The 13,836-nt window shown below is 44.0% G+C and overlaps 1 protein-coding gene across 2 annotated transcripts in view; it reads left to right on the top strand.

The window, feature by feature from the left end:
- Positions 1-13,836, top strand: part of LOC121873317 (serine/arginine repetitive matrix protein 1-like) — a 57,751-nt gene that overhangs the window by 1,685 nt on the left and 42,230 nt on the right. The gene's annotated exons all lie outside the window — the stretch shown is intronic.

Below are 13,836 nucleotides of genomic sequence, written 5' to 3' on the forward strand. Positions count from 1 at the left end.
ATAACAATTGAAAATAATAATAATGATGAAGGTCAAGTCAGTCGGGGCTATTTCATCTCTTCATAAAATAACTTGGCGGATTTTGGAGGTAGGTTGCTTAATTTGGCGGATTTTGCAAGTTGGTTCCTAATTTAGCAGATTTTGGAGGTAGGTTGCTTAATTTGGCGGATTTTGCAAGTTGGTTCCTAATTTAGCAGATTTTGGAGGTAGGTTGCTTAATTTGGCGGATTTTGCAAGTTGGTTCTTAATTTAGCAGATTTTGGAGGTAGGTTGCTTAATTTGGCGGATTTTGCAAGTTGGTTGCCTAATTTAGCAGATTTTGGAGGTAGGTTGCTTAATTTGGCGGATTTTGCAAGTTGGTTCCTAATTTAGCAGATTTTGGAGATAGGTTGCTTAGTTTGGCGGATTTTGCAAGTTGGTTCCTAATTTAGCAGATTTTGGAGATAGGTTGCTTAGTTTGGCGGATTTTGCAAGTTGGTTGCCCAATTTAGCAAATTTTGGAGGTAGGTTGCTTAATTGGGCGGAGTTAAACAGATACATCACACTGATTGGATTGAATTAAAGAAGCAGGTGGAGTTAGGACAATTTCTATACCCTAATTGGCCGAAAAGGAAGAAGAGGGCGGAGTTTAGACAAATACACCCCACTGATTGGATAGAATGGAAGACGTAGGCGGGTCTCGGACAGTAATACGTCACGTAGTCAATTAGAAGGAACTCTCAGTAAATTGGGAACGGAAGAGGAAGCCAACACACATGACGCTTGTAGGTGACTGTGAAGCTGTCAACCACAAAACATAGTTCATGTCCGATTACCTTTGAGAATTATGATAGTTGAGATAATTACGCGTATAATTACCTCTGAGAATCTATTAATGGTAGTAGTTATGATGTGTTAATAGTAAAGATAATATTACGATAAAATATAATAGTAGTTTGTTGATGTTCTTTTTGTGGGGGTAATTATGTTAATGGTAGGAATTATATTATTTCTGGGATTCTAATAAGTTGTTATGGTAGTGATGGTGATAATAGGATAATGATGGTAATAGGGATAATAGTATTAATAGCATAGGTGTTTAATGTAATGGTGATGATAATAAAAATAACAGCAACGACAATAACAACAACAACAGTAACGACAATAACAACAACATAACAACGACAGCAGCGACAACTACAAAACAAAGATGATTTTTTTAAAGATTCTGAGACTAATTGTTCATAATATTACCCAAGGAACTAATTAACCCTCTCCCCCCCTCTCTCCCTACGAGGTCAGGTGTGGTGGTAATAGGTATGAAGGTAGTTAATCGAGGTTAAAGGTCATTTGGTGAGATGGTATTGTGTTCGTGTTTTTGTTCTCCTTGGACATACATACATACATACACACATACATACATACATACATACATACATACATACATACATACATTCATGCAGACACAGACATACATAAGCTGAAATCTACTGTACACACACACACACACCCACCGTTTAGTCTAGTCTTTAAATAATAACCTTACATAACACTTTAATTCCCGGTCGTGTTGTAACTAATTTTGTACACAACCTCACCGACGCTCACTGTGCCACTTTCCAGGTATCGTAAATTAGGTGTATCGTCAGGTGTCGTATGTTAGGTGTATCGTCAGGTGTCGTAAGTTAGGTGTATCGTCAGGTGTCGTATGTTAGGTGTATCGTCAGGTGTCGTAAGTTAGGTGTATCGTCAGGTGTCGTATGTTAGGTGTATCGTCAGGTGTCGTATGTTAGGTGTATCGTCAGGTGTCGTATGTTAGGTGTATCGTCAGGTGTCGTAAGTTAGGTGTATCGTCAGGTGTCGTATGTATCGTCAGGTGTATGTTCGGTGTATCGTCAGGTGTCGTAAGTTAGGTGTATCGTCAGGTGTCGTATGTTCGGTGTATCGTCAGGTGTCGTAAGTTCGGTGTATCGTCAGGTGTCGTATAGTGTATCGTCAGGTGTCGTAAGTTAGGTGTATCGTCAGGTGTCGTATGTTAGGTGTATCGTCAGGTGTCGTAAGTTAGGTGTATCGTCAGGTGTCGTATGTTAGGTGTATCGTCAGGTGTCGTAAGTTAGGTGTATCGTCAGGTGTCGTAAGTTAGGTGTATCGTCAGGTATCGTTAGATGGAAGTGTCACATCTAATGGACCCTCGATTTGGTGTGTGTGTGTCCGTCTTACACCATCCGGGCCTCTACAGTGTTCCCAAGATGGTGTTGAAACTGTAGTGACACTCGGTCATTGCATATATTAAGGGAAAATGGTGACACACTATACGTTTTGTAGTGTGACGGTGTGTGGGTGCGGGACGTTATTTTTCCTCTCAAGTTTGGCACTGGCAGCCACGCAGGGGCCGTGACGTCATCGTTTTTACACAGTAACGGGGCATTGAGTTGCCAGTTCACACACACACACACACACACACAATCAGGTTAATGTTTACACAGCCTTTCCCATCCTTCTGTTGCAATACGAGAGTGTAAGTGCAAAACCTTTATTTTTATTGATATAAGATCATAATTTTTTTTAACGATAAGAGAGAATTAAAAAAAAATAATTAAACAAAAATAATAAAACTAATAATAAAAATAATACTAATAAAATAACAACAACAATAATAATAAAAGAAATAATAATCTGAGTCATTAAGTGTCCCTCTTGTGTTACCATCTGGCGGTGATCTGGCAACTGTGGCCAATAGACTACATCATTAAAGGCGGTCACGTGGGTAAGCGGTGTTGATAACTGTTGGTGATGAGGGGGAGGGGGTGGGGGGAGGGAGGTGATGGTGGGGAGAGGGGTTCTGAAGATTATTTGCGTTTGGAAGTAACTCTGAAGTCTCCCCTACCCTCCCCCTCCCTTCCCCCCTTTACCCCCCCTTCCCCCCTTTACCCCCTCCCCCCTTCCCCTCCCCCCTCCCCTACCTTGTTTATAATCAACGTCTCTTGTGTCATGTTTTGGTGTGACTTGTTTGTGTTTACCCAGTGGATAATCACAATAAACCTTTAACAAACTCGTAAGTAAACACAAACTAGCCATCGAAAGTGTAAACATGACCTGTGATATAATGTTTTTTTCGTCTTTACTTTCAATGTTTACAAGTTAAACTAATCTACGAAAATTAACACAGGTATAAAACAATTGATAATAAACTAATCTACGAAAATTAACACAGGTATAAACAACCATGTGTGTAAAGGAAGCGTTTTTATGGGGACGTGTTTGTATAGGTAACGTTTTGGTACTGTGTTACATGAGTGGTGTGACGAAGCTGCTGTTACGTGACTACTAGGGGTTGTGGTTGACGGCAAACGTGACGCCATATAACACCCCGTCACATGAGTATTATTTTCCCATACTGTTACGTGAAGTCTTCCCCCCTCCTCTCCTCCCCCCTCCCCCTCTCCTAGCAGCTCCCCCCTCTCCTAGCAGCTCCCCCTCTCCTAGCAGCTCCTAGTTGCTCCCCCTCCTCTCCAACTCTGTTCTACATATGATGAAACTTTCCCTCACACACAAGTGGGTTAGTCTGGTCTCTCTCTCTCTCTCTCTCTCTCTCTCTCTCTCTCTCTCTCTCTCTCTCGTGTTGATAGTTGAGGAAGAAAATTATTATAATAATGGCAAGGTGTGGTGTTAGCAGGGAAGTGTGCTGACAGGGTGTGGTAGTGGTAGGGGAGGGCAGTGACAGGGTGTGGTAGTGGCAGGGGAGGGCAGTAACAGGATGTGATAGTCATGGTAGGGTGTGGTAGTAGTGACAGGGTGTGGTAGCAGGAATTAAAAGTACAAGGTGTGGTTCTCACGGTCAACAAACCCTTCTTAAATAAATTTTAACGCCAGAATATTCGGAACTATAGACCGGCTTTCTAACGTAAACAAATGGTCATCCGGACACCTGACACGACTTACGGATATCTGGCAGCAGCTGGAGGAGGTGAGGAAGGCTTCACCCACCAGCTGACTCCTCTCCACCACCGTTAACAGAAGCAAGATATAATTTGTTGCGCCAGGTGATAATAACAACAACTTCTATTGGTTGTGTGTGGGGATGGTGATGGTTGATGGTGGTGGGAGTTGAGATGTGCGGTGAGTGATGGTGGTAGTGATGGTGATGGTGGTAGTGGTGGTGATGGTGGTAGTGGTGGTGGTACAATATGCTAGTAGACTCGGGCAGGAAGCGGAAGTCCCTTGTTCTCTGCCCTCACCACTGTACTGGTACCCCGTGACCAGGAGTGATTTTAGGACAGAAAGTGGTGCTTACTAGGACAAAAGTGGTAAAATGGGACAAAGTGGTACAACTAGGTCAGAAAGTGGTATTAATAGGACATACAACTGTAAAAGTAGGTTACATACACAAGACGCTTTATACTAAGCCTTCAGTACACAAGGGGACAGGCACTGCACTGGACCACCTTCACTTCCCTCAACTGTAACTCAGGTAACTCGGGTAACTCAATTTACAGTTGGGGTACAAACCAGTGACCCTCGGTACAGGAGGCAAGCGTTGTATCCACTCGACCGCTGCACTCCCAGGACAATAAGTGTTGCAAAAAAAAAACTTTCTCTCTTAAGATCAGAGTTGAAGGAGATGCAACCACTGAAGCGAAAACCAGTGTTACCACAAAGGAAAAAAAATAGTGATCACTGTTACCAAATAAGATCACTTTGTCTCGAATAAATGAACAATATTGTCATGTAAAAAAGACACCTGTGTTGAATTAATGAGTAATGTTACCACATGAGGGAAAATTGTCTGGGCTGAGCAGTGTTACCATGTGAGAGGTAATTCTGTCCTTAGTCTAAACAGTTTTACCAAATAAGAGTAAATTATTCACAGTGGGTGGAGGTTGTAATCCAGGAGGAGGGATGGGCGGTGGAGGTGGGCGTGAGGGGTGGGTGGGGCGACGGTGGTGGGCTTAGGGGTTGGTGAAGGTGGGTGGGCGGGCGGGCGGGCATGAGGGTGTGGCAGGGTGGAGGGCGGTAAAGATCAAGGCAGGGCTGATGTAGTGTGTCAACATTGTCACTTGGAGGTACAGATGTTGATATTTAAACACGACACTACTTACTGCTTCTACTACTGTGTGTGTGATGCAATGACCCTGCCTTTGTGACCTCGCCTCGTCCTGAGAGAGAGAGAGAGAGAGAGAGAGAGAGTTTACAATACACACAATTCTCTCATTTTCCCTTTTGTCTCTCTCTTTATCACTTACTATCAATTATTATCATCCACTTATTCTCCATACCCCTTCTTTATTACTCCACTATTCCCTCTCCTTTATCATCACCTTGCCTATCCCCAGGTAACATACACTAATTACTTGTAACCTCGCTGCCGCACCTTTAAGTCAGTACCCTTGACTGTTCTTGCATACCTGTGTGTTTTGGGAGAGTCATCTTGGAGGTGGTTCACTGCTTCGAGGGTTCATTGGTTTCAAGGCTTCGTGGGTTCAATGGTTTGGTTGGGTTTAGGTTTGGTTGGGTTTACATCCAGTTATGGCTCCCCCTCCTTCCTCCTCTCCTCCCCTTGACCCTCCTTCCTCCCCTTCCCTCTTTCCTCCCCTTTCCTCTTCCTCCCCCTCCCTCCTTCCTCCCCTTCCCTCCTCCCTTCTCTCCTTCCTCCTTGACCCTCCTCCCCTTCCCTCCTCCCCTTCCTCCCTTGACCCTCCTCCTCTTCCTCCCCTTGACCATCATCCCCCTCCTCTTCCTCCCCTTGACCATCCTCCCCTCCTCTTCCCCCTCCCTCCCCTACCCCCCACCCCCCCACGCCCCTTCTGCCTTAACAGATGCTTACCACTTCACGCCAACTCCTCCCCCCACCCCCTACTCTCTCTCTCTCTCTCTCTCTCTCTCTCTCTCTCTCTCTCTCTCTCTCTCTCTCTCTCTTTATTTCTGTCTGTCTGTTTCTCTATATCTGTCTGCTGGTGTGTGTCTGCTATATATATATAGTGTCTGCTGGCATGAGGGGTGAATGACGCAGCAAAGGAGGGTAGCGGTCCAGCAGACAGACAGACAGACAGACACACACACACACACTAGGACAGATAGACAGACAGACACACACACTAGGACAGATAGACAGGCTCCTCCTACCCTCTATGCTTGATTCTCAGAAGATAATAATAATAATAATAATAATCTGAAAATACATTAATATCCCTAACGGTTTGATGGACAAGTGGCTACGACGCTCGCCTTCTACCTTACGGATCACTGGTTCGACCCTGAGGCAACAAGACACAATTCAATCTACCGTAAATGGTGTTACCTGACATTACTGTTGGGGGAGTGAAGGTGGTCAAGTGCCGTGCCGGACATACACTCACACTACTTCCTCCTTGTGTACTGAGACTTGATTGGAAGGGAGGGTAAAATGGCCGCCAATTTATACTGAGACTCTACTGATATTTTGATTATTTTTTTCCTTTCTTTTTTGTTAAGGTGTATGTAGATGTTGGTTTTATGGACGTTTGGGAATCTAACGTAATCTAACATGACGTAAACTAATCTAGCGTAACCTAACCTAACCAAACCTAACCTGAAATAATCTAACTTTAACCTAACCTAACTTACCTAACCAACCCAACCATAAACCAAGCTAACCTGACCTGTGTATGACCCCCCTGACCTTGCCCTAACTGTGTACCGTACGTGTTCTAAGACGCTACAACAGTTCCTTGTCAATAGTGTTTGGTGAGGTCTCTAGGTGAAGGTGTTAAGTTGATGGAGTGGTCAGGTGGGTTAGGTTCACCTGAAGTTTATTTCACGTTAATAATTATACCTATTAATGGTAACCTAATCTAACCTAACTTAATCTAATCTAAGCTATCCTAACCTAACTTAATCTAACCTACTACTAATAATACTACTGATAATAATAGTAATAATAATAAAGTACTGTATATATTTCCCAAGATAGAATTAATACGAAACAAAAGACAGTCGGCCATCTTACCCCCCCCCCCCCAAATCATTTATATACAAAGCCTGAACGAACAAGTATTTAGTACGAGTAAATACTTCATCAAGGCAACACTCGCGTCATTGGACAAATATTACTCTGAAAACATTAAAAATAAATTAAATAAAACCACAAGTCATTATTTAACCTAGAAATTGGTCCTTCCCGCCCAAACGATATAAAAGTCTAAAGTAAATAACTTTTAAATCATAAACTACGACATTTTATTTATTTTTTCCAATGCCAAAGAAGTTATTGTTGATTTAACCTACAAACTGTGTGGTCGCGCCCATACCTGATACAGTGGGTGGTGTTTGAGCTGGATAAATAGTTTATAGATGACTTAACTCTTCAGTAACGGAGAAAAGACCAGTGTTGGAACTGCCGCGTTTTTTGTGGACTACTTGGGGTGGTGGTAATAGTTTTGGAACATGGGTGTGTGATGTTTGTATTTGTTCAACACTCTCGCTGTGCTCTTAAAAGATACTAATGATATTGCTCTTACTATTTCTACTACTAATACTACTACTACTAATAATAGATGGTTATTATTACTATTATTATTATCATCATCAATCAATCAGTATATCAGGATCGACGCACATGGAGCTAGCTGACGCAGGCTTGAGTAGAGTCATGGCGTGACGGGCTATCAGTGTGACGGTGACGCCCTATATTAATGGTGTACACTTATCGAGTTCTCACGCGCGTGTGGGTAGTGAAAGTGTGTGTGTTTGTCTGTCCTTCTGTCTCTACTTCTGTTTAGTGTGTGTGTCCTTCTGTCTCTACTTCTGTTTAGTGTGTGTGTCCTTCTGTCTCTACTTCTGTTTAGTGTGTGTGTCCTTCTGTCTCTGCTTCTGTTTAGTGTGTGTGTCCTTCTGTCTCTGCTTCTGTTTAGTGTGTGTGTCCTTCTGTCTCTACTTCTGTTTAGTGTGTGTGTCTCTTTGTCTGGAAGGAAGGAAGAGAGGAGGGGCGAGGAAGAAGGAAGGGAGGTATAAGAAGAATAGAGAGAGAGAAGAAGAACTGAGTAATATTAGCGACAGACAGACAGACAGACAGAAGGTATCCAGGACCTGCTCGGAGTTGACCCTCTTATTCTCAAAGGTTCGTAAGATAAATTCACCCATAAATGGCTCTATGATACAGCTTCTTGACTGACTCACTGAAGACCGAAAACAAAAAAACAAGATGGTGGCCTCAATGGCGTCACTATTGCGTTGAGACTCTACCTTAACATGAAACTTTCTCTGGTATATATTAGTGAACAATAGATCTCTTATTGGTTATCGTATTCAAAGGGTTAAGTTATCGTACTCAAAGGGTTAAGCTATCGTACTCAAAGGGTTAAGCTATCGTACTCAAAGGGTTAAGTTATCGTACTGAAGGGGTCAAATTATAGTACTCAAAGGATTAAAAACTTGCCCCTAATATTTGAGTTCGAATCTATAGTCATGATGTAGTATAGCCGCCATTTTGAACTGCCATCTTTGTATTAATTAATATTCTTACGACATTATTTACGAGAAATTTTATACATAGGAACCTTTAAGAATCGATAAGATGGTTGTCAGAGGTATAGTTACGTTCTCATTTCACTACGATATTTTGTGACTCTGAAAACCAAACGATCGTAAGTACAAATCCCTTATCTTAATATTTACGAGAATTATTGAACTTACGATAATTTATGGACTGAAAATATGCAAGGGATTATAGATAAGGTATTTACCATGGCATTTACGAGGATTATTTTAACGTGCGATAATTTTTGCGAATCCGGTCTCGTGGTCGGCCTGGGGAGGTGATGACGGAGGGCCCCAGGTATTCACGACCCAGCTGCCACCCTCACGCAATACCTGGCCTCTCTACCTACCACACTAGTTACCTGTCTACCTACCACACTAGTTACCTGTCTACCTACCACACTAGTACCCTGTCTACCTACCACACTAGTACCCAGCTCACTAGTACCGAGCACCGACAGACATAAGTGTTTGGACTCGTAGTTAAGGTACAGTCACGGTGCAATTTGGCCGCCATCTTTACCATCCCCTTTTATCTCATTAACTAGTGTGTCAGGTAGATGTATTCTCACCTGTCCAATTAAGAGGACGAGGTATTGATGTGTGAGTCTATAAGAGTACTTGTGTGAGTCTTAATGCGTTTATTAATCTTTAGTTTGGAGAGAGAGACTTAATGTATATAGTACTGTGTGTGTGTGTGTGCGTGTGTGTGTGTGTGTCACTGTTACCACACACTTAATGTCCAACTTATAGCAGTGACCGCAGAAGATGACTTGAGGGTGCATGTATGTGTGTGGTAACAGTGACACACACACACACACACACACACACCTGTCTCAGATTTACGTCAATAACTGGAATCGTCTACCTGTCCAGCCTCAAGGTCACAAGGGTGGGGTGGGCACTGTTCGCGTGGTGCCAGTACTAGCCGGACAGTAGCCAGCTCTCGGGGGGGGGGGGGTAGGGTAGTGACGACAACAACAACAATATAAAACAGGTACTGAATGACCTAACAGGTGTATTGAGCTACTGTTAGTGTGTGTGTGTGTGTGTGCCCAAGTTGTGTTGACATATGATACACTGTGTTATGCTTCACCTCTCTCCCTCACTGCTGTACCAGCTGTACCTCTCACTGTACCATCAGCTGTACCTCTCACTGTACCATCAGCTGTACCTCTCAGTGTACCATCAGCTGTACCTCTCAGTGTACCATCAGCTGTACCTCTCAGTGTACCATCAGCTGTACCTCTCACTGTACCATCAGCTGTACCTCTCAGTGTACCATCAGCTGTACCTCTCAGTGTACCATCAGCTGTACCTCTATTTATATGCAAGACAGTGTTGTCCCTGTGATAGAGACGGTGATGACGCAGTATACGTGTGCCAGTGATCATCAGGTGTCTAAGAGGATGATTACCTGAAGACTTAACACCCTTGTGATAACCTAACCTAATGATAACGTAACTTGATCTAACCTAATCTAACCAAACGATAACGTAACTTAACCTAACCCAACTTACTTTAATCTAATCTGACTTAAATTTAATGTAACCCAACCTAACCTTCGACCAATTACACGGATTATATTAGAGAATTATGTTTAATGCTGAGGTGTATGGGAGTCTAATTAAGGTGTATTGTGTTTACAGGTTAGTTGTGTTCGCTTGTGTGGGGGCGAAGAGCAGGCTGCTGTGTGTGTAAGTACTGTCTGTCTGTCTCTCTGTCTGTCTGTCTCTCTGTCTCTCTCTCTGTCTGTACTTTAGTTTCTCTCTCTCTAATACACAAATTCATACACACAAAACACAAACACTCATTCACACATCACACACATAGACAGATACATACATACATACATACATACATATATATATATGCGTACACATTCATTTATACATCACATACATACATACATACATACATACATACATACATACATACATACATACATACATACGTGTTGGCAGAGGTCGTAGGCTAAACAATAACAGTGGCGTTACCTTGATGGCATGGTAAGAAAGACTAACCTTGAAATACCACTGTTCACCCCCCTCCCCCCTCTGCCACTCCCCTCCCCTACCTCTCCCCTCCCCTACCTCTCCCCTCCCCTACGTCTCCCCTTCTCCTACACGCACTCATATGCACGTCCAGGGGTAGAGAGGGGGGTTAAAAAGGGGGGGCAGGGGGTAGAGACACGGGTAGGGGAGTGGGTTGGGGGACAGGAGGGGTAGGGCGGGGAGGTGGGTAGGAGGGGGGTAGTTGCTCAGGTGTGATAATGTCTGCTATTCACTGTGTATATGGTAGATAAGTTAGACCACTTCTTATCACCACCACTATCATCATCACCACCACCTGTAACCCCATCTACACCACCACCACCACCTCCCTCTTCACCACCGCCACCACCTCCCTCTTCACCACCACCACCACCTCCCTCTTCACCACCACCACCACCTCCCTCTTCACCACCACCACCACCTCCCTCTTCACCACCACCACCACCACCTCCCTCTTCCATTATGCAGGAGGAGGTGTGCGCGATCAGCTGTTTTTTGTGAGTAAACAAACACGGACACGCGTCAACTGGGGACTATCTCCTCGATGTGTTGTGTCAGGTCTGTTATTGTGGTGTTAATGTGACTCTGTTTTGTTGAAGAAGAGATTGTCAATAAGGTGGAATTTGACTTTAGGAGATAAGAAGTCAGAGGTAGGCCTAGAGAGGTAGGCCTATTTATCATCGTCGTCATTATCATCATCATTATTTTCATCATCGTTATCATTACCCAAACAAGAAAGGAATTAGATAAAGTAATTTAGGGAATATTTTGGCCTCTCGAAAAATGAACACTCGGCAAGAACCTCTCCCCTCCCCCTTCCCCCCACCCCCCTCCTACCCCCTTCCCCCTCCCCCTCCTCCCACATTACCTACAGAGAGAAAAATTTAATAATATATGTGTGTGTTTTTGTACCCCAGGATCCGGTATGTAGGAAATATGTGGGAAATATGTAGGAAATATGTGGGAAATAGTCTTCTTCATCTACATAATGATTGGAATTGAGTGAATGTGAATAACTCCTGAAATCAAACTAATCTTGGAATCCTCACCCGGAACTAGACGCTGTAATATTTTGTACCCGATTTTGTGGATTTGGGTTCGGTTAGGTTAGGTTAGGAGTTGGTTAGGTTAGGTTAGGTTAGGAGTTGGTTAGGTTACGTTAGGAGTAGGTTAGGTTAGGAGTTGGTTAAGTTAGGTTATGAGTTGGTTAAGTTAGGTTAGGAGTTGGTTAGGTTAGGTTATACAGAAAGAGTTGTGACGGGAGAGGCATGATGTGACAGGCATGACGGGTGTGACGGATTCGGCATGACAGCAGCATTATGGAGCAAGCGTGACAGAACAATGTGATGGATTTGGCGTGACAGAAGAGCATTGTGGGAGAGGTGTGACGGGACGATATGACGAGACAGGCGTGACGGGGGAGACGTGATGGGACAATATGACGAGACAGGCGTGACGGGGGAGACGTAACAGGACAAGATTGTGTGACGGGGCAGGAATGCAAGAGTCAGCGAGTTGAAGGTCGGTGACGGGGCTGGCTGGCTGGGGTATTTTGGGTAGTGACGGTTCGGCCTGGCCTGCTGACCCTGACGTGGTGCCCTCCCTCTGCTGGCCTGCCCGTCCTGCTCCGTCCTGCCTACATGCCTACCTACCCCGACCTCTCCCTCCCCCCCCTCTCTCTCTCTCTCTTGCCTTGTCCTACCTGCCTGTCTGCCACCGTCCTGCACCAACCACATTCACCACCACACAAGTCCTACCCAACCTGTACTCCTTTCCGTCAATAGCTTACACCAATCACGTATTAATTAGAATGAACTTGAAGGCACTTTACTTTATCCTTCCGTCTGGCAATCCGTCAACCCACCACCCGCCTCACCCCACCCACCACACCCACTAACACTACTCAACATAAACATCAAACCAACACAGAGATGAAGGTCAAATACTGAGCCAAATTTCTTTTCATTTCGTCTTTCCGTAACTTTTAAACCAAACGAAGATAAAGTCGTGAAACTTGGCCCAGGTGTAGAACATCACTCGAGGAATTTCAAGGTCAGAATTATGTCTCGTTGTTGGCCAAGGTCGTAATGATAGGTCAAAGGTGAAGTGGATAGTGTTTGTTTTTATCCTCCCCTCCTCCCCTCCCTCCTCCCCTCCCCTCCCCCCCCCATCGTAACTTTTGAACTATTGGAGATAATTGGATAGAACTTCCCCCCCCTCTCGTGTGTGTATCATCACTACACTATTATCACAAACAAGAACCAGACGTGTATTATAGATCAAGGTTATAAATTAAGGTCAGCGGTCATTGAGTATTAATTATTTATTTATTTATATTTTTTTTTCAAATTTACCCCATAATTTTCACTTGTTACCTGAGGGTTTTGGTTAGGTTAGGATAGGGTACCATCAGGTTAGGGTGGTTAATGTTAAAGGTAAATTAAACTAGGGGGCTAATCTTCAGGTGATCTTAAATGGTCGAATGCTTTTACGTTTAATTTGTCTCGTAAATGGTCGAATGCTGCTGTTTAATTTTTCTCGTAAATGGAGTAGAAATTGCAGTGAGACTCTACCTTACCTACATATGTTCACGGAGTACCAAGTAAAACACAGAATTAAAGAATAAAGAGAAGAAAAGGAGGAAGAAGGAGAAAAGAGAATGGAGGGAGAGAGGAGACAAGTGGGGGGAGGAGAGAAGATGAAGAACAAAGGGAGAGAGATAAGGGAGGGTAAAGAGAGGGAGAGAGGAAAGGGGATGGAAGGGAAATGGAGAGAATGAGGGAGGGAAGGACAATAGAAAGGGGAAGAGACGAGAGACAGAAGAAGGGAGACAAAGTGGAGAAAGAAAATAGAGAGAGGGAAGGAAGAGGGAGAGGAGAACAAGGTAAGGAGGGAAGAAGGGAACAAGGGAGGTAGGAAGGAGGGAACAAAGGAGGGAGAGGAGAGGAAGAGAATAAGGTAAGAAGGGAGGGAGGAACAAGACAGGGGGGGTACAAGGGAGGGAGGGAGAAGACAAGGTAGGGAGAGGGAACAAGGTAGGAAGAGAATAGGGTAAGGAGGGAGGGAGAAAACAGGGTAGGGAGAGGGAACAAGGAGGGAGGGAGAGAGGAGCAAGGGAGGAATAAAATAAGATAAGGAGGGAGGGAGGGAGGGAGGAACAGGGAGAGAGAGAGGGCACAAGGGAGGATGGTTCAAGGGAAGAGTGAAAGGCATAAGTGACCATCACCCACCTCGCCTCGCCTCAATAACGTAATTGCAATAACCAGTGGGTGTGTAATAACTATCATAA

Source organism: Homarus americanus, unplaced genomic scaffold, assembly GCF_018991925.1.
Source record: "Homarus americanus isolate GMGI-L3 unplaced genomic scaffold, GMGI_Hamer_2.0 scaffold55640, whole genome shotgun sequence".
Classification (NCBI taxonomy): Eukaryota; Metazoa; Arthropoda; class Malacostraca; order Decapoda; family Nephropidae; genus Homarus; species Homarus americanus.